The 22,615-nt window shown below is 33.5% G+C and overlaps 2 long non-coding RNA genes across 7 annotated transcripts; both read left to right on the top strand.

The window, feature by feature from the left end:
- The first annotated feature begins 11,349 nt into the window (after nucleotides 1-11,349).
- Nucleotides 11,350-16,565, top strand: LOC139811441 (uncharacterized). Of its 5 annotated transcripts, none has more exons than XR_011731638.1 (4): nucleotides 11,350-11,909; nucleotides 12,141-12,197; nucleotides 13,215-13,363; nucleotides 13,637-16,565. It is a non-coding gene; the product is annotated as an uncharacterized lncRNA (long non-coding RNA). The 5 variants fall into 5 exon arrangements; XR_011731635.1 differs by having other exon boundaries at nucleotides 11,355-11,909; nucleotides 13,211-13,363; XR_011731637.1 differs by lacking the exon at nucleotides 12,141-12,197 and having other exon boundaries at nucleotides 11,361-11,909; nucleotides 13,211-13,363.
- Nucleotides 16,566-18,065: 1,500 nt separating this feature from the next.
- LOC139811440 (uncharacterized) lies at nucleotides 18,066-20,556 on the top strand. Of its 2 annotated transcripts, none has more exons than XR_011731633.1 (4): nucleotides 18,066-18,251; nucleotides 18,542-18,646; nucleotides 18,928-20,188; nucleotides 20,294-20,556. It is a non-coding gene; the product is annotated as an uncharacterized lncRNA (long non-coding RNA). The 2 variants fall into 2 exon arrangements; XR_011731632.1 differs by having other exon boundaries at nucleotides 18,903-20,188.
- Nucleotides 20,557-22,615: the final 2,059 nt, after the last annotated feature.

Below are 22,615 nucleotides of genomic sequence, written 5' to 3'. Positions count from 1 at the left end.
TCGCTTTACAAGTATTTCTCAAAAACGAGTACCGCAAGGGTATTGAAACTTATCGCATATTATTAATTTCTATTTTTATATATAAAGCATCATATACTAGTCTTTCAAAAACATTTAGAAAAAACTTTTCACAATTTATTAAAATGTCTGTTTCACAATACCTCGGAATAGGAATTCCGTGTTAAAAGTTAAAACTTTGAAGCTCAGTATCTCGATTTTTAATACCGCAAGAGGTACTAAAATTTATACTACACATAAAGCACACCTATAAATTAATGTATATTCAGTTTCAAGAAAATCTAGAGAAAATCGATTTTCCGGAGAACGTCCTTAAGATCTTTCAAACCAGAATACGCTCTTGTAATTTATTATTTGTCATTAACATGTTTTATTATTAATCACATACATATAAGTGTGAGAAAGCATATGGTACAAAATAATTTCAATATTCAAATTATTGTAATAATAAAGAAATAAATTATTTACATTTTCTTCTGTATGTGTATGTGTGATGTTATTGACAATAGTTTCTTTGCACGTTTACATTTCTTTTGCAGATTTTTTACACGCTTAATTTTCACAAGTGTAAAGTCAAATACAGACAAGATTTTTGTTTATCTGCTATAAACGTTATTTTGAATGTAAGATTTTAATAATCAAATGTTTTTAATAATCAAACATTTTCAAACTACAAGCGAGGGACAAGCAATATCATCTACAGCATGTATCCTTAAAATACTACGATCTTTTCTAGCAGCACTAGCCACTAGCGTATAATTTGTCAGCCGACATTACGAATTTCTTCTGCAGCAACACATAAAATGTTGAACAGTTTTCTTGAACGATTGTAACAACGTCTGCATGCGTCTGCACGCGTCGGGCGTAGGCAACGTCTGTGTTGTAAGTCTGACAAGTTAGTCGGCGCGTAGTTGAAGTTGGAAAAATATGTAAATATATAGTATATAAAAAATATTAGGCTACTATAAAATCTAAGCTCAGATCGTAAATGGTTTATTTAATATTGATTAATAATATTTTTGATAAAAAGGCCGCCTAGAACCTAGAATGGAAATATTGGTTTATTTCTAGTTCAGACGATAGCTACATATACTTCTTCTGAATAAGAAAATATTAGCTTTTTGCGTTTCAGATACCTAGAACAGCAAGAATTATTTACACCGTCTGTCATTTATGGTGACCAGGATATAACAGAAAAGAAGAGCATTTATTTTGTTACTTAAAAAATAAAAATAAATTTTTAAAATAAGGTGAAGAGAACATGCAAAGTTTAACGTTATTCACTTTCTTCGTTTCCCTATAAAAAGTTCCTGAAAAATATATATTTTAAAGATCTTTTAAATTAGAATACCTCCGTTAATAATTCTTTACATTCTTTTCCTGACGGAAGAGATTTTACACCACTTCTCAATATAAATAGAAATTTATTTCTCTTGTTATGGTTTTATTCGATTATTCCGGCGTTTTTATATTTGTGATTTAATTAAATTATTGTTTACTTTGTTTATATTATTAGGTGATTGTTTAATGTTTTAGTCTAGAATAATGTTTAATGTTTTAGTATGTAAACTTGAACATTAATTATTATCATGTTTTTTTATATTTATCTTCTTCTATCGTAATAATCCGTTCCGAAGAAGACTAAGTACAGTCGAAACGTTAACCATGTGTATTATTTATTTAAGAAATTGTTTTTATTTTAATCCAATATCTCTTTGTTGTTGCTCGTGGCCGCTTATAAACATTAATAGCTAATATAAATTTAATAAGAGTAAAAAGAACATTATAAACTACTTTTTTTCTCGACATAGTTAATATGTAATTATTGTTATGCATTTAAATATTAAATTTAAATACTATTATGCTAAAGTAAAGGCTTTTAAAGTAAGACTTTTTTTTATATAAAGGCATATTGGCCAGAACGGGGATTTCTATACATTACATTTACGAATTTTAGTTTTTATATTTATAAATTTTTAATTAATTATATTTGCAATCTTTATATTTATAAATTTCAAATATATATATATATATATTTATTTATTTATTTATTTATTTATTTATTTATTTATTTATAAATATAAAAATTAAAATTTGTAAATATAAACGTAAATGTAACGTATAGCGGATCGTCCATTTGCCAACTCGAGACTCGGCACTCGGCGAGACGCAAGGAGCGATACCCGAAATGCATGGCATCGTGGAATAGCCGGCGCGTGCTAAGCAGCGTGCTACGTCACAGCTCAAGCGAGAAGAGACAGCAGATCGTATGTCTGCCCTTCTCTCGCCGCTCCAAGCTTGCCGAGTGCCGAGTCAGCCGACTGGCATATCCCCTCCATCTGAGTAGTTCGGACACGAACCATAGCACGGACACGAACCATTTGTGTACCATTACCGAGCGTAACGACGTAGTTGACGTCCACTTTCTCAGGCGGCGCGTCAGTATACGTCCGCTGGAACGGAATGATCCCGGTGGCCGCTCTCAGGTTTCTCTTTGGATCAAGATAGAGAGAAGCAGCGAGTCGGGAGAAGCGGTGGATGCAATAGATCGATTGAGTGAGTCGATAAGGAGGGAAAGGCGGGGCTGCCAGATCGATAGGAGGATCGATAGAGAAGAGCGGTAGAGGGACACGAGTGCGGAGCGACGATCGAGGCAGGACACGTGCCATTAGAGTGCGTAAACGGGAGGAGTAAGTACGTCTTGGCGAGCGAGGAATAGAAGTAGAAAAGCGGAGGAGAGTAAGAACATAATCCAAAAGGAAAAAGAGAGGAAAAAAGGATGGAATGTAGAGGGAAGATCATAATAGAAAAAGATGCGATAGAAAAGATAGTAGAAGGGAAAGTATGGGAGATGATAAAGGAGTTTAAGGAAGATAGCAAGAGAAAAAATGAGGAGATAAATAAATTAAAGAAGAAGGCAGAAAGATTAGAAAGAAAGGTATATAGATATTAAAACAAAGCGCAGGCAAAAGAAAGAGGGAGAACAGCAAAGAGAGTAGGGGTAAGTTTAGTAGGAAGAAATAGTGGGCAGAAGAATATGAAATGAACGACGACGAGAAAAGAAAGAAGAACGTGATTATAAGGATCGAGAAGGAGAGATGGAGGGGAAAGGAATCAAATTGAGAGAATGTGAAGGAATTGTTTTCGGAAGGATTAAAGGTAAAGGTAGAGGTGAAAGAGGTAAGCGTGATAGGTCAGAAAGAAGAATGGGTGACGATAATAGTAAAGATGGGAGGTGAACAGGATAAGTGGAGGGTATTAGACGTAAGGAGAAAGGAAGGGAACAGATTAAGGGTGAAAATGGATGAGGATAAATCGGTGGAGACGAGAATAAGAGAAAGAGAGGAGAAAGAAAGGAGAGAGGAGGAAAGCGGGAGACCAAAAAGGTCCACGGAGGATGAGATTGTGAGAAGGATGGAGGAGAGTCTGTTAATGGACATGGACGAAGAAGAAGATGATAAGAAGAAAAAAGAGTAAGAGGAATGTAGGATAGAAAAAAGAGAGGCAGGGAGATAGAGAGAGAAGCGTTAAGGGAGAAGGAGGGGAGGAGGAGAAGGAAATAAGTTTGTAGGATTAATACTCTGTTTATTTACATAGTAAAGGTAGAATAAGGAAGAAGGAAGGCGTCGAACACGAGGAGGGAGAGAAGGGAAGAGCAGCGATGGAAAGGAGAGAGTCAAACAAAACGCCATTCGAAACGGAACGATGGAGATCGAGTAGATTAGATTGGAGTAGATGAAGATGGTTAGAAAATAATGAACGGACATTGAATTGTATTTGTAAAGTGTTGGGTACGTCCCTGCAAAACGCCATGTGTGTTGGATATAGCAGAATAACATATAAGTTTGCTTGTAAAGGTTTTTGGGAACGTTTTTACTGAAACAAACGCCTTTCTAACCCCGGAAGGGGAGAGAAATAAAGATGATTGATTGATTGATAACTATAAAAAGACATCTTTTCGCTTAACCAAAAAGACAACTATAAAAAAATATCTTTTTGTAATCTTTTAATTTTATGTGCTGTCTGCGTAAGAACAAGCCTTAAGGCTTGTGTTCACGATGCTAGAACTTGGTCCAAGTTCTCGGACCGAGGGAAAGTTACTAAAACTGAATCGTGGACACTGAAAGAGGCAAAACTTGAAAGCTCTAATAAAGAAATGCTGCGCGTCCTATTTTTTCGTATTAGTTACTAGATTCATACCGATTTAATTTCTTTTTACCAACATTATTACTTCATAAATAGCTAATCAATGATGGTCAATGTGACGTTGGACAACGGAAATGTATATAACTTTCATAAATCTATTATTATAAGTGTCTGATGTCTGTCTGTATGTATGTCTGTATGTCTGACCGCGAACTACTCATTCGTTAATGGACCAAATCTTAAAGAATTGTATATGAAATAGGGGTAGAAATTTCCGGGAATGGCGGTGATGGGGTTAATTTTTCGTTACCGATTTTTTTTAAACCGGTTGCGTAATTTTTCAAATTTTTCAGGAATTAATTGACTAAATTTTAAAGAATTATATATAAAAGAACTAAAGAATGTAATAGAATTAGAAAAATTGCTAATAATAAAGGAGTTTCCAATTTCTGTTTAAAAAAATGTACGTGATTGCTCCAATTTCCGTAAATTTTAATAGCTGAATTTTTTTTATGGATAATTTTTCGTTACCAATTTTTTGGAAACCGGTTTGGAAAATATTCAAATTTCGAGAAATAATAAGTATTAATTGACCGATTTTATTGAAACCAGTAAAAAAATTTTTTTAATTTTTTGAGGATAAGTTTAATTTTTCATTAATGGATAAATTTTCTTGAAACCGATGCAAAAATTTTTCTAATTTTTGGGGGATGGCGATAATGTGTAGAATTTTTCATATGAATTTAATTTTTCATTAATGTACCGATTTTTTTTTAAATGCATGTGCTAAAATTTTTTTTACTGTAAACTATTCAATTAATGAACCGATTTTTTTCAAAATGTGCCCAAATTTTTCTAATTTTGCAGGAATGGCTTTTCTAATTTTTCGGGGACGGCGATGATGTGTATAATTTTTAATAACCGATTTTTTGAAAACCGGTTCCAAAATTTTCCTAATTTTTCGGAGATGGTGACGATGAGTCAAGAGACACGGTAGTATCTCGCGCCAAGTACACGCGAAGCGAGACCGCACCGAGACTCTTTCACACGAACGCACGAGTTGCAATAAGTACCCGAGATTTTGAGATCTCAATAACGAATAAACGGATCAAGTTCTAAATAGGCTTGATCGATAGCTTCAATTTGAATTATGTAATAAAAGTGTATTACTTTTCCGCTATGTGCCCTACGAGCGGAGATATCGCGATTCAAAGTCCGAATTTGTGTGAAAATTAAGAAAAAGAAATTAAAAAACGTCGTCGCCCGTCACTTGCACTACTTTTTCTAACAGATGGCTCTAGAATCAGCGTCACTTTCACTGCTTTTTCCTACAGATGGCCCTGGCCTCAACATCACTTTCACAACATACATTATATGTATACGTGTGCGTACTGCGCTCATCAGTGCAGACAGTGCGTTTAGCGCAGTTCAGCGCGCTGTCAGTCAGTTATAACCTAGAAATATGTATCGTGCAACATCGTGATCTCTCATAAATACGATCGTTTAATTCCGAATTTCGGTCGCGTCACGCAAGGCTCGAAGTGTCACAAAATTAAGATGGGCGTCACAAGAGACAAAATATTAGCGGGTCGGATTTATCAGTGTAGTGACAGTCGTGACCGTTGTGACAGATAGTGATCATCAATACATCGATATGTATATTGATCGCAAGAAGCTGATACCGAGATCTTTAAGAAGGAAGGCGTATCCAAAATTGCATACGTACGTATATGCTGTCTTGTAAAAGTTAAAGAGAACGAGAAAGTGATCTGTATACACACGTGTGACAGGCACTATTTTTCTGAAAAATCTATCGTATTTATATGCACGTGTGACAGGTACTATCGCGTAATAAAGATTTTTCCAAAGTATGTTAATTACTTTTTAGTATTACATTTTGTGTAGTAAAAAAGATTCTGAGAAGGAAAATCGTCGTTTAATTATGTACTGTTTGTTTCTAATTAATATTTAAAATATCACGATGTCAGTAAGTAAGGGAATGATAATGCCCGATCTACAATAGCTGTAGTAAGCTGTAGTAAGCCTCAAGATGTAAGAAATTGACCAATCACAGTCGATTATTCTCCTCACATTCGCCTGTAATTGGTCAATTTCTTACGGCTTGAGGCTTACTACAGCTTACTACAGCTATTGTAGATCGGGCATAACTGAAACGATTATTTAAACGTCGTCTACAATACACGGAGTAAGCGTGGAGTAAGGAGTAAGAGTAGGCATAATAATGCCCGATCTACAATAGCTGTAGTAAGCTGTAGTAAGCCTCAAGATGTAAGAAATTGACCAATCACAGTCGATTATTCTCCTCACATTCGCCTGTAATTGGTCAATTTCTTACGGCTTGAGGCTTACTACAGCTTACTACAGCTATTGTAGATCGGGCATAAAAAGGCTGTTTTCGGTTTAAGAGAGCTAGCGTAAGGGCGTAAGCGAAATAAATTAATTTTATTTCTTACTCCTACTCTTACTCTTTCACTTATGCCCGATCTACAATAGCTGTAGTAAGCTGTAGTAAGCCTCAAGATGTAAGAAATTGACCAATCACAGTCGATTATTCTCCTCACATTCGCCTGTAATTGGTCAATTTCTTACGGCTTGAGGCTTACTACAGCTTACTACAGCTATTGTAGATCGGGCATTACGCTCGGCCAATCAAGACCCAACAGGCTATCGCTTACTGCCTACTCTTACTCCTTACTCCAGGCTTACTCCACGTATTGTAGACCGGCTTTTATGGATATATATTTCGCTTCTTACTTTAATTAGATCATGATCATATTACATTATGTTATTTACAACTTCAATATAGTATCTGACTAATATATTATATTCAGTAGAACAATAGTCCTTGCTTGCAATTCAAGATGTAATTGGTAATAAATGTGAATACATGGCCCAAATTTATTCGAAAAATGTTTTAAAATACAAATTTAAAGGATCACAATTAAGGCTGATCTACAATGTGCTCTTTGCTTTCTGTTTTCTGCTCTTAACCTCTTTGCGACTATCTCGTATTTCGCAATTCCGTCGCGTAACATGATGTTTCTTGTCTCTTCTGAAGTTCGTCAATTTTTATCTTAGGCGACAAAGAACAAAAAACATCGCGTTACGCGACGCAATTGCGAAATACGGGATAGTCGCAAACAGGTTAAGAGCAAAAAACAGGAAGCAAAGAGCACATTGTAGATCAGGCTTAAAAGCAGACAACAGTTTGTGCTTTTGGTTAAAACAGAGAATACTTTGTTATTAATTTCTACTATTCTCTGTTTTAACAAAGGTTTTAATTTTAAAATATATAATTAAATAAAGTTGCGTAAATAACATATGATCTAATAGTAAGAAACGAAATATATATCCATAAATTATTATTTCTTCATTTACAGACATCGTGATATTTTAAGTATTAATTATAAACAAATGGAATAAGCGACAATTTTCCTTCTGAGAATCTCTTTTACTATTCAAAATACACAAAAATTTGCAATTTTTAAAAGAATCGGAGAGAGTGCCGTTATTCTACATATTTACTTAAAGTTTTATTAAATTAGAAATTAGAAGTTTTAAATTAGTTATTAGTTACAAAAAATTACTAATAATATAAAAATTAATAATATTTAGGTAGAAGTGCATTACGCATTACTTAAAAAATTGGTAATTTGTCAAAGAAAAATGTCTAGTTACTAGTGAAAATTAGTATTTAGGTTAAAATAAATTAATTTTTTTTGCAAATTGGTAATTAGTAAAAATAAATTGTTTATTATTAAAATAATTAATAGTTTATAAAAAATAAATTATTACTCATTTGAAAATTAATAATTAGTGAAAAATAATTACTAATTTTTTTAATAATGAATCATTAGTCTTACAATAAATTACATATACACTGTTGAAAAATTTTTGTAGTTTTGTTAAAAAAAATCCTTGTTAAAATTTTTGTGTAAAATAATCAACACATACATGTGTAGATTTAACATATGCCTGCTATGTTAATTGAATTTAACAAATTTAAAATGTAAAATTATTAAAATAATTTAAAAAATATGTTAAAGTAACACAATTTGAACGTATTTATTAAATGTGTTAAAAATTTACAGAAATAGAATGTTGATTTTACTTTATAACAGAAGTGGGAATAAAAATTTACAGAAAAAGTGTTGATTTTATCTTACAATCTTAACTTCAACATAAAAGTTATGTTAATTGTACACATAATTAACCTCAAATTACGATCAGAGTTACATTTCCTTTCTGTTGAAATATTTTAACATAGTATAGGTGTTACCATTTAACACATCCATATTATGTTAAATTAACACAAAAATTTGAGTGAGCCATTTGGGACATGTGATTTATGTTACATTTAACACAAATTTTCCAACAATGTATATTATATATAACATTAACATAATTATTTTTTAAACCACCTTTAATGCAATAATTAAATTATTTATATTCAACCAATTAATAATTTTTAAATCATAAGTAATTTACCCGAGACTATTTATTTATTATTGAAAAAATTAATAATTATTTTCCACTAATTATTAATTTTCAAATAAATAGTAATTTATTTTTCACAAACTATTAATTATTTAATAATAAAAAATTTATTTCTACTAATTATTAATTTGCAAAAGAAATTCATTTTTACCTAAATACTAACTTTCACGAACTAGAAATTTTTCCTGACAAATTACCAATTCTTTAAGTAATCTACATATAATTCACTTTTACTTAAATATTATTAATTTTTATGTAAATAGTAATTTTTTGTGACATACTAATTTGCTAATTCAATAAAAATTTAATTTGTTGTTATTGCTAATTTTGTAAATAATTAAAAAATAAAAATTTTTTGCCGATTTCTGCTTAACACTACAAAATGCGTGATATCAATACAAAATTACCTTTTTCAAAAAAGGTAAAAAAGGTGCCAAGTACACGCAATGTATTTTGTAACTTCAAAAATCCAACTTAAGTGGTAGCTTTATTTCTCCTTTACAAAATTATGTTACTTGACTCAACTCAAGTGACATGTATTTCAAAAAAAGATGTAAAATCTTTAAATTGAATTGCGCCAATTGCAAATAGAATATGTATATTGCTTTGAAAAATAACACAGGCCCACAAAAAAAATAGGTTGTGCTGGGGATCTGACTATGCTATTCCTACGTATTTTGAGCCGCTGAAAACGAATATGAAGTCAGAATTGCTCCATCACCCTCCAGTTTTTTTAAACTTTAATTAATATTTTTTAAAATTAACCCTTGGACTCACGAATTATTCTTTACCAATTTTAATAAAACTTTGCATCCGGGGGTTTTTTGGGGCGCTAATTACGAATCCGTTCTCGAATTTTTTAAATTCAAAATGGCAGATCCAATATGGCGGACGTAAAATAAAAAATTTAAAAAATTTCTATGAAACTTTGCATCCAGGGGTTTTTTGGGTCGCTGATTACGAATCCGTATTCGGATTTTTAAAATTCAAAATGGCGGATCCAATATAACGGACGTAAAATAAAAAGTTTAAATAATTTCCGTGAAACATTGCATCCAAAAGTTTTTTGGGTCTCTAATTACGAATCCGTATTCGGATTTTTGAAATTTAAAATTGGTAAAGAATAATTCGTGACCCCAAGGGTTAATTTTAAAAAATATTAATTAAAGTTTAAAAAAACTGGAGGGTGATGGAGCAATTCTGACTTTATATTCGTTTTCAGCGGCTTAAAATACGTAGGAATAGCATAGTCAGATCCCCAGCACAACCTACTTTTTTTTGTGGAGCTGTGTAATTATTGTGCAACTACTTTTAAAAAATAAAACCCAAGTGGTATTTTTGTGTTCTTATTCAAGGGTCTACCTATTCCAACCCAAGTGGTAATAGCTTCTTAATTCTCTTTAACAAATTTTTAATGGTATTTATGCATAAAAGGAGCCTCTTCTCCGACTTCAATGACCTTGACATATGTTGTCAAGGTCACCCTTCTGAGTGACCTTCAGAAGGTTTTAGCCGGCGGTCATTGTTCATTAAAAAGTTATAAACAAAAAAAGTTTGAAAATTATAGCAGTTATTTTGAGTATTGGAAGGTATACCTATGTAGGTTAGTGACGCGCTTTAAAAGTATTTAAGTGTTTAAAGCGCGTCAACTAACCTATGTAGGTTAATGATGCGCTTTAAAAGGATTTAAGTGTTTAAAGCGCGTCAACTAACCTACGTAGGTTTAAAGCGCGTCCCTACAGAGGTTAATTGACACACTTTAAACACTTACATACTTTTAAAACGCGTCACTAATCTATACGCCAAAAAAATATTTCGCGTGGAAAGTGTATGCGTGAACTATTTCGACATATATTAGTCATTTATGCCTTCCAATACTCAAAATAGCTGATATATTTTCCAAACTTTTTTTTGTTAATAACTTTTTAACGAATAACGACCGACGGCTAAAACTTCTGAAGGTCACTCAGGAGGGTGACCTTGACAACATATGTCAAGATCATTGAAATCGGAGAGGAGGCCCATTTTATGCATAAATACTTTTTTTAATATTACAAAGAACCATTTTAATTACAAAGAGTTATAAAAATAACAGTACAAAATAAAAATATTTAATTAATATAAAATAAATAAATTCTTGTAAAAAAACTTAGCGCTGCTAGACTTCGAAATTTAAACATTAAAAATTAAACATTAGTACTAAGATTTTTGATTAAATAAAAAAACAATTAACATAATTTAGGGAAGAATGCGACATGAGTAAAAAAGCAGCGCCAAGATTTTTACAAAAAAATTTATTTATTTTATTTTAATTAAATATTATTATTTTGTACTGTTACTTCTATAATTTTTTGTAATTAAAATGGTTCTTTGTAATATTAAAAATTTGTTAAAAAGAATTAAGAAACTATTACCACTTGGGTTGGAATAGGAAGACCCTTGAATAGAAACATAAAGATATCACTTGGATTTGATTTTTTAAAAGTAGTTGCACAATAATTATTTTTCAAAGCAATATACATATTTTCTTTGCAATTGGCGCAATTTAATGTAAAAATTTCACATTTTTTTTTGAAATACATGTCACTTGAGTTGAGTCAAGTAACATAATTTTGTAAAGGAGAAATAAAGCTACCACTTAAGTTGGATTTTTGAAGTTACAAAATACATTGCGTGTACTTGGCACCTTTTTTACCTTTTTTGAAAAAGGTAATTTTGTGCGTGTTACCTTATACGAGTACATAAAGTATATTATTTCTTCAAATCACTCTAGAGTACCACTACAGGCCACTATAATAGGTACCTTCGTGTACATCAATTAAATTTTCACTGCTTAAGAAAAAAACGCAATTTTACAAAACAAATATCAAGAGACACGGTAGTGTCTCGCGCCAAGTACACGCGGAGCGAGACCAACCGTGACTCTTTTACGCGACGCGACGATTAATATTTTTTCTGATTCAAGGTAATTGTTTTATTTACATGTAATTATTCTATTATTATCAAGAAACAAGTGTCTCGCGTCAAGTACGCGCGGAGCGATACCGACCGTGACTCTTTACGCGACGCGACGATTAATATTTTTTCTGATTTTTACATGTAATTATCCTATTATTATCAAGAGACACGGTAGTGTCTCGCGCCAAGTACACGCGAAGCGAGACCGCACCGTGACTCTTTTACGCGACTAAGTGCATGTGACAAGAATTATAGTAGTTTACGTTTACGTGAGTATTACTTCTGTAGTAACTTATACGAACGATATCATCGTAGTTACTATAAAATCTCCCGTTTATACGGAGGAATTATCGTATCGTAAGTTACTAGGGTAGACCGGGGCACGTTGTCACGCGGGGCACGTTGTCACTTTGGCTTTATTTAAAAAACTAATAACCGGAGGGCAGCACCCGTCATTCCCAAAACGTGTTAGTGTATGCCCATCTTTGGTGTGTTTACAGTCTTGAGATTGCGCCAGCCGTGTTGACGTAAAATCAACTTGAAAGTTTTTTGCGACCGTAAGTAAAATTTTATTGTCTAATATTCAACGTACTGGACATGAAGCTTATGTTTTTTCAGAATAAACCTTTATATTATCTTGAAGTATGTACTTTTACCTATCGCGTGCAGTACCTAACCTTACGAATATCTCAAACGTGTCGGACATGAGGCTGTTTGAAGTAAAAAAATGCCCTCGGGGCACGTTGTCACAAATTTGATGGGAATCTATTGCGAATCTTCGGATGACGATAACGAATAAAAATATTTTATGTTTAATCACCGACATGATTATAAAAGAAAAAATGTTTATCAATAAGTTGCGCATTTGAGTGGAATTCTTGCCTATTTAGATTAAAACGAAAACTTCGTGCTTTTTGTACTTTTTTGAAATAAAATAAATGTTTCTGTGAAGGATTTTACTTTTTTACATTGCAGCGCACTATAATATATTGATATTTACGTTGTATACAGTTTGGATTACATTTTGCATGCAATTACATTTGATGTGACAACGTGCCCCGGTCACGGGGCACGTTGTCACAAGCGACCTGTCGTTATTTATTGTTATGTAACAACTGTAGAGTAACAATCACACAAAATTCGATACTGTCCAATTGAAGCTGAGGGTTCACTCGAAATTTTGGCATATCAAAGTACTCTTAAATATTGAATGTAAAAAATACAAAAAATATTGAAAAAAATGTGTGACAACGTGCCCCGGTCTACCCTACAGAATTAAGTAACGCTCGCGTAAACGTAATAAATTTTACATAAAACGCGAGATTCACTTATGTATGCAAGTTTAACGCCTATTGAGTTAATATGTAATAATTTTCCTAAATGTAAAAATAACACGATGTTATATATGCAGTTTGGCGTGAATATATATATATATATATATATATATATATATATATATATATATATATATCGCGACAATATCCGAGGCAATCTGATGGCCCCGCAATTAAGAAGATTAAGAAAAATCCAATACATAGATACAAGTACATAGATACAAGTTTCTTGCCAGATAGGGAAAGGGAGGAGGAGGAAAATAAACTTAAGGAAGAATTAAGACAAGAATGGGCTAGAAAGCAGAACGCGTTGAAGGAAGAAGAAATTGAGATCACATTCAGTTATTGGAATGGATTTGGCCATCATCGGAGTGTTATAATGAAGAAAGGTGAATGTCTCATATTACGTTTACGCGAGCGTTACTTCTGTAGTAACTTAAGATAATTCCTTCGCGTAAACGGGATTTTGTAGTAACTTACGATAATTTACTTCGCGTAAACGAGTGATATATCATAAGTTACTACAGAAGTAACGCTCGCGTAAACGTAGTGTCAGTAATTTAGAGAATTTTTAAGTTATTAAAATACTCCAGTGTCACTTTTGGAGTAACATTGGCGTGATATATAATGTTCTGCTGCATAAATTAAATTTTCACATACAGGTACTTCTATCTATCAGCTTCTTCAGAGATGTTTAGAAGTTCTAAGGCGTGAATTCAGCGAGCTCAAAACAGTAATGGCAGATCAGTTAATGTATGTCAAGGGGGATCATCTTATAAGCAATCACAAGTTTGCGCGATTTTGCTCAGACACGCTTTGCTATCTGGGATGAGGTAATATTAGGTAATTCGGAGTAATCTGAGGTAGTATCAGGTAATCTTAAGTAATCTGAGGTAATTTAAAGGTAATCCGTATCAAGGGTAATTTTTGTACACTATAACAGCTCGTGACCAACCCCTCAGGAAGACCCAGATTGGAATGGCAACAAGCTATACATAAATCCATGAGTGAGAAGAATTTAAAGCCAGAAGATTGTGAGGATCGTAGAAAGTGGAGATTGGACAACGTCGGACAACGTCGAAGGACGTTCTAAACCTCTGTTGTGAGCGCACAACGTATTAAGGATTAATCAGGATTAATTGTACTTGGCAACACCGAGGGCCGGATTACTTGGTAATCCGACCCTAACGACAAGAGACCGATCATCCGATGCAATCCGACACGGAAACCAGGAGCGTTAAACTCCAGAACAACCGAAAACGCTGATGCGAAGATCAGCGCAATGCGCTGACCGCGTAAGGTTAGCGCTACCTCGGTTAGCAACGGCACGCGACTCGGACATGATAAATACCGCCGAATTATACGATTGGGCGGACAGTCGGAAATCAAAATCGAAACAAGCACGTGCGTCACAATACCTGTTACAATATTATAACTCGTTAAAATCTTCAAGCGTCATTCGAGTATAACGCGATTGTCGGACTTAAATAAATGGGACAATTGTAAATTTAAACAAGACAAATATATTTGAATTAATTATTTAACACATTGCGACGAGCTTTATTCTCCGACCCGGAATCTCCGAATCCTGTGCCGGTACTATCCCGGTTACGGCACAACACCTCTAGAAGGTTAAACCACCTCTTCATTAATAACTTTCTCAAATGTAAGTTTTTCTGCTTGGTAATAGGACTTTGTCACAATATTCCATTCAACTTCTATAGAATTAAGTAATATCTAAATGTCCGTCTTCATATTTTGTCAGTTGTTTTAGCGAAAGGACAGAGAAAGAAGAAAGAAAGAGAAAGAAACTGATGCAAAATCTTTTTACTTTGAGTTATAGAGGTTTTATATTGATCGAAATTCGAGATATAGAGGTTTTCACCAATTTATAATATTAACCTCTATATATATCTCGAAACAATTCAAGTTATAGAGGTAAATGGTACGCTAGAAAAATACTTCGAGTTAATCTCTTATTTTTCTTTGACTTACAGAAGTTTACTTCGAGATACAGAGGTTTTTTTCGACTTTTGAGGGTTTTTTAAGGAAATGAAAAAAATTCGAATTATAAAGGTTTTCGAGTTAACGAGGTTCGAGTTGGTGAGGTTTGACTGTGTATGTATATCATATAAATATAATATAAATATAAAAAAAAAAATTATTTGTACGATGCAAATTTAATATAAAATTATTCTATACTGGATGGAAAATAGATATATAAATATGTTCTCATTTTTCCATAAATAAATTAACACACATTTCTTTGAATAAATTTTGCTAATATTATACATATTTCTATTTCGTATTCTTATTTTATAACTATAATATGATTGCTACCTGAGCATTCATAAGAGACACAACCTTTTTGCATTGTATGATTTAATAAAGTTACAGTCAAAATATACATTAGTCTCTCTAGGTTATATCCTCACTGTTTTTCTATTATTTAAAATAACAAAGATAATTAGAGATGCTTTAGTTGGGTAAGACATCGCGTGTGTGTGTGTGTGTGTGTGTGTGTGTGTGTGTGTGTGTGTGTGTGTGTGTGTGTGTGTGTGTGTGTGTGTGTGTGTGTGTGTGTGTGTGTGTGTGTGTGTGTTTGCAATTTTTATAATATACAGGGTATAATATATATAGTTTAATTCACAAAACATAATAACGCGCAGCATTTATTATTTTGATTTTGCTGCCAAGTTTGATTATAATTGAAGAAATAAAAGAACAAAATTACAGACACATACTTAAATAAGTGTATGAAAGAAAATATGAAATTGAAGAAGAATCTCTTTATTTCTCAAATATACTCTGTGTATGAAGTTATATTAAAACGTATCTTTTATTAAGGACATGTGTGTCTTTATATAATTTTTGTATAAAAATCCACAAAAGAAGAAAAGAAGGGAGGGCGAGGGGATGTCTCATAGCTCACAGTGTGAGTGCGATAGACTCGTATGCTAGGGATCATGAATTCGATTCCGATTACCCCACATATTCCTTTTTAAGAAGAGGTATTCCTATTAAGGAAAAAACAAAAATAATTTTAAGAGTTCTAAGAACTCGAGTTTACATGAAGGATCCCCCGATTAAGGGGTGGATATTAACTTATTGTAGAAAAGCACATTTGCATCTCTTTCAATGTTTTTGTGTTATTATGCGTAATGGGTTTTTTGAAAGTTTTCCCATATTGTAAATCTGGAAATAGCGTACTCCAATTCCATTTAGAAATTATAGTCTTAAGATTTATTTAATAAAGTAAATGCAGGTATGGCTAGACCTAGGTACTGCGAATAAAATTAATAGGGTTTAAAAAAAAGCGAAGGGAGGGCGAGGAGAAAGAAAGGACAGAGCAAGAGAGAAAGAGAGGAGCACTTCCAGTTTCATTGCAGAGCAAAATCTGTGTGTAAAAGGATAAAATAGGAAAAAGTGTTGCAGTATTTTACTACAGCTCAATACAGACCTAGAAGAAAGCCTGTGCCGGAGCGACGTTGCACCATTGATAAAGACGAACGCAGATAACATTCAGCCAATGACAAATGCTTCTTACTGGTTTCTGCTTCCAAGGCGGCACACTCGGCAAGTCGAATAAATGCATAAGAAATACCGGACGCACCAACATACAGCCCACCATCAGCTTCTGCACGCTCAGGTGGTTCTTTGTCAATAATACGCCGCAAGATCTTGCGTAGATTATCTTTAGCGACACACTGACTATTGTTAATATCGCGTCGTATCGACACTAAGTCGTTGGCGATCTCCTCTTCGCGCGCACAGTATTCGTTTACAAAATACCTGGATCGCCGCGACATAGTGCCGAAAAATTTCGACGATTCGCTTTCCTTAATATAACGAACTACGTCGGTAAACCGTGAACATGTTTAGCATTAGGGCATACGGTATGGGTACGGGCGGTACGGCACGGCCATGATGTAAATATAAAGGTGTACCAGTCCCGTGGATGCGCAGTCGTCCTAAATAATAGCCAATGAGAAATGACCAGAAATGTTCAAATCCAATATGGCTACTGTCATAAAGAAGACGAGTAATAAACACGCGTAAGGAAGAGCAAAACGTTTAAAACATAGTGTAAGTGTAATTTTTATAAAGACAACACAATAAAGGCCGCCGCACAATCAAAAACATAAGGAATAGGGAACAGATATTAGAGATAAGGAATAAGGATTATATTTTTTGACTGTTGAAAGTAACTTTTTTTTTCAATTTTCCAGTTTAGGTTACGTAGTATGTACAGGCTATGAAATCTATCGTTTATATATTTTATATTTTATTTTGCGTTGATCTGTTCCTTATTGATCATTCCTTCTTTCTAATTACTAATATATGTTCCCTGTTTCTTATATTTTCGATTTTACGGCGGCCTTAAGAATCAAAAGCTTCTCTGTCAGACGATGCTGCATGCTTACGGGTGCATTCGGGGAGACGCTATTAACGCTATAAACGCAAACGCTATGAACTTCGTTCGAAGAGCCAATAGCGCGACAGCGATAGCAAGCTCCCCGAACGCAGCTTAAGCGCCAATAGTATTTCGTGCCTCACCTCGAAAATAATAGCGAAAATAGCGCGAGTGATGACGTCACGCTGCCTTTACAGTGACGTCATCATCGTATATCACAGCGCCACAAAGCGTCTCCTCGAACAGTTTTAGACGATAATTGTGCTAATAGCGTGCTCCCCGAATGCACCCTATATTGTCTGTATAAGCTCTGTCTCATTCTCTGTCTTTATAATTATATATATTTTCTTTTTTTTACATATAGCAGATTGCGAAACATAAATAAAGAAATTGTGTTAAATAATCAGAAAAAAAAATTAATAAAAAAATGTATAAAATGAGTAATAAAAAGCAAAAATTATGAATAAACATTATTAAAATAAATAAGTTTATTATTATTTGTAGTATTATTATTTTATTACAGACTTTAAGTTTAAATAAATATATTTTATTAATGTACGATTAATTGAGTATTCGAATTTCGAGGTTGCATTCCTGGTCATTTCTTATTGGCTCAATGCACGTTACGTCACTACACGTGATGTCATCATACGCAATGTCGTTCACGGAAAGGTTGCAACACTTATTTTTTGATGATTTTTGGAACGCGCAGAAATTTTGAGATCGCGATCCACCATCTCTGTATACACGTAGTGAACGGTATGATAGCTGTCAAAGTGAACTATACAAGGTGGAGGTTCACGAAATGTATCTTGTGCGCCGCGGAAAATCTTAAGATATCAACTGGATACTGTAATATCGGGGTTAGTATAAAAGAATAAGCTAAATACACAATTTTATTTTATAAATTAATTTTTATTTTCAAGACATGTGTAACATTAAAAATTAATGTAATATAACCTATTAATATAATTACTTATAATTATATTCATATATTGTGTTATAAGTTATATTAATTTTAATTACATAATTAATTACGTAATTAATAACATTAAAATTAATTAATAACATATTAATTTTAATACATAATATTAATACATAATTAATATAACAGTAAAATTAATCGGTGTCTGAATTAATGTTCGGCAAGCAGAGGACATCAGTCGATCAAAGAAGCTACCGTGGAAGACGTGGATGCTGAGATCGCGAAGCCACATCACCGCTTCAAAGCCAATCCTTCTCGTCAAATAACGATGAAGTAATCTTTCTAAAAAATTACAATTATAAAAAATAATTACTTGCAAATTCAGTTTTAGTATAAAATCATCATTTTATTATAATTATATTAAATTGAGAAGATAGATTTACTTACATAAAATTGCCAGATCGCTGATTACTATTGACTGTTCAGTAAGAACAGATCAATCGCAATCTGTTGTCCGCTGCAATCCAGAGCGAATCTCTTGTAGAAATTCGTTGTGGGATTAAGATGTGCACGTCTTTGTTCACTCTAGTACTGGGATCTTCTTTCGGCTGCAGGGCCCCTGGACCGACATTAGGCAGGCATGTTTGGAAACGGCGATACGTCCTCGGGTGCTGGAGAGGAGTTTGTGAGCAGCTTGAAGACCGGTACCAAGGGCGTTGTTATTATCAAAAGTGCCACAGAACTTGATGGGCAGCTAGGCGAGAAGGTCACGGAATCGGCAGGCCCAAAGATATTTCGGATGACTTTTGCCTTGTGCCATGTTTATTCAAGATTTTCATTCCTTCATTCGTTCATTCATTAACGAGAGTTATTCACGTTACAATCATTCAATGTCAAACATATTATTCATTTATTCATACATTATCTTGGTGAAAAAACTTTTTATATTTTCTCAGAAATTTTACAAAATTGGGACTTGTAAAAATTCTGAAAAAGTATATGATATTTCTCAGATACTTTCAGAAATAATTGAAGATTTTTAGAATATTTCAATATCCGTATATATGAAAATTTCTGACAAATTGCACAGATTTTCTTATATTTATTCAGATTTCTGCAAGGATATATTAGCGAAAAATATTTTATTCTTATTTTGTCTGAGTTGTTTAATTCGTATAAAAAATCTGAAAATTTCTGAGTATTCTAAAAAAAATCTAAAAATTTTATAGAAATTCTGATTATAATGTGAAAAATTCTGATATTTTTTTACCAGGGCATCCATGGAAAGTCACATAGTATTAATACCGTGTGACACTTCCATATGATTCTCTATTACTACATTTAATCTTTGGGGCATAGATGCAACTTTTTGGAATAACTCGTGCCTTGCGCGGAAATCTTCCCATACGATGAGAACATGTTGCGCCAATGCCTCGCGTCTATGTGGAAATTGAGGTTTCCATATTTTCTGAGTAGGTTGTTCCTCTCGTTTTCCATAATGTTACACGCCCAGATTCATCCATCGAAAATACCTTCTCATTCGAGAAAACGGTATTTGTCCATTCATGCTTTTGTGCCAAATGCTGCAAGGCAAAAGCCATCCGTTGTTCTTTGTGGCGTTCGGTTAATTGTTTATATTGAGCCGATTTATATCGATTGTGTCTCTGTTCTCGCCATCTACGCCGCACGGTTTGCGCTATCGCATATTAGGAGCCCGAAAGAAGATCCCAGTACTAGAGTGAACAAAGACGTGCACATCTTAATCCCACAACGAATTTCTACAAGAGATTCGCTCTGGATTGCAGCGGACAACAGATTGCGATTGATCTGTTCTTACTGAACAGTCAATAGTAATCAGCGATCTGGCAATTTTATGTAAGTAAATCTATCTTCTCAATTTAATATAATTATAATAAAATGATGATTTTATACTAAAACTGAATTTGCAAGTAATTATTTTTTATAATTGTAATTTTTTAGAAAGATTACTTCATCGTTATTTGACGAGAAGTATTGGCTTTGAAGCGGTGATGTAGCTTCGCGGTCTCAGCATCCACGTCTTCCACGGTAGCTTCTTTGATCGACTGATGTCCTCTGCTTGCCGAACTACCAGACACCGGTTAATTTTACTGTTATATTAATTATGTATTAATATTATGTATTAAAATTAATATGTTATTAATTAATTTTAATGTTATTAATTACGTAATTAAGTATGTAATTAAAATTAATATATCATATAACACAATATATAATATAATAATTATAAATAATTAATATATTATATAATAATTAATAAACTTATTATAAATATTATATTAATAGGTTATATTACATTAATTTTTAATGTTACACACGTCTTGAAAATAAAAATTAATTTATAAAATAAAATTGTCTATTTAGCTTATTCTTTTATACTAACCCCGATATTACAGTATCCAGTTGATATCTTAAGATTTTCCGCGCCGCACAAGATACATTTCGTGAACCTCCACCTTGTATAGTTCACTTTGACAGCTATCATAACCGTTCACTACGTGTATACAGAGATGGTGGATCGCGATCTCAAAATTTCTGCGCGTTCCAAAAATCATCAAAAAAAAAGTGTTGCAACCTTTCCGTGAACGACTGTACACCTTTATATTTACATCATGGGCACGGCTGTGTCTGCATCGACCTTTAGTCACGAAGTAAGAGAGAAGGAGGTCGAACTCCGTGAAACAAAAGTGGTCTCGATCATGGTATAAAGAACGAGTTCTATGGCCGGTACATTAAGGCCGGTATTCATAGTCGGTTCTTAAGGACGTTCACCGGCAAAATCGTTTTCTTAGAAATTTTCTTAAACTTTCAGTATATGTTTAATTAAACGCGTTTTATACGTAGGCGTTTTATTCAATGCCCCTTGCGGTACTAAAATTTGAGATATTCAGCTTCAAAGTTCTGATTTTTAACACGGGATCCCTATGTTGAGCTCTCTCGACACGGACATTTTAATGAATAATAAGTACAGTTTTCTTAGAATTTTTTTGAAAAAATAGTATAAGATGCCTCATATTATTAGTAACGTATGACAATAAAGTTCGATATAGCAAGCGGTATTTATTTTTGAGAAATAGTCGTCTAAAGAACACTATCGGACATAATTTTCGTCTGCTCGGAGGCAGGGAGAGGGAGAGATCACTGCGAGACTTGACAACGTTGCTACCGCTGCGACATATAGGTTAAGTAGAGAACGTCAAGATCTGATGGGCAACGTTATTTAAATCAAGTTATTTAATCTTTTTTCTTTATGATCCATTATTATTTACTTTTAGAATGCTCAATAGACAAGTAGGACGTACTTATTTATGATTGGTATTGGAGAAATGGAAACGGAACAAAAATTTGCCAGATCGAGTAAAACTGCGCGGCTAGACGAGTTTCAGACTTTTGCGCACGGAAGTAGTTGTCAACCATATCATTACTCCGTGCGTCTGAGTTGAGCACAACTGCCACCGGAGAACGTCCTTAAAAGGCCAATTCCTTTTAGTGACACAAGTCGACACAAGTATCGTTCTGTCTTTGTTATTCATTGAATGCCAAGAAGGATAGAACGATGTTTGTGTCGACTTGTGTCACTAAAAGGAATTGGCCCATATTTAAGACCATCTTAAGGGGATCCTGCAGTGACTGGCGAACTTTCTCGATGTCGATAATGTCAACCTTTCTAATTTTGTTTTCCCTATATCTGTCTTTGTCTAACGAAATGACATCTGTCCTTTTTTCGATTGCTCGCCATCTTACGCAAGATCCGGCAACTACTGTTGCTGCTCTTCTTGTCATCCTGCATCCGTATTTGCATTACTAAAATAATTATTAGATGGATCTTTTTTTGTACGCATTGAATCTTACTTCTACTTACACGATATTATTCCTACATGTTTTCCAAAGGGTGGATGATAAACATTATGTACGTATAAACTGTAGAATTTTTGTTTTAAGCAAATATTGTCGTCAGGTGACAGCTGCGTATGTGCCTCAATAAGTAATATTTTTAATTTTTTGGTGCTTTTGATATAAAATCGCGTTTTGCACCCTAGATTTTTGTGCGGACTTTAATTCTAGACCAAAAACTTGCAATTCTGTAAAGCCAATTAAAAGATCCATCGATTAACGATAATGTCGGTAATCATACGGCTGCAGGATCCCCTAAGGGGTGGAAATCTAGGGTGGAAAACGCGATTTTATATCAAAAGCACCAAAAATTAAAATATTACTTATTGGGGCGTATACACGTACATTAAAGTGAGATGCAACATGCCT

This window comes from Temnothorax longispinosus, chromosome 4, assembly GCF_030848805.1.
Source record: "Temnothorax longispinosus isolate EJ_2023e chromosome 4, Tlon_JGU_v1, whole genome shotgun sequence".
Lineage (NCBI taxonomy): Eukaryota > Metazoa > Arthropoda > Insecta > Hymenoptera > Formicidae > Temnothorax > Temnothorax longispinosus.
The sequence above is the reverse complement of the archived record's forward strand: the minus strand, read 5'-3'. Positions and strand labels throughout refer to the sequence as shown.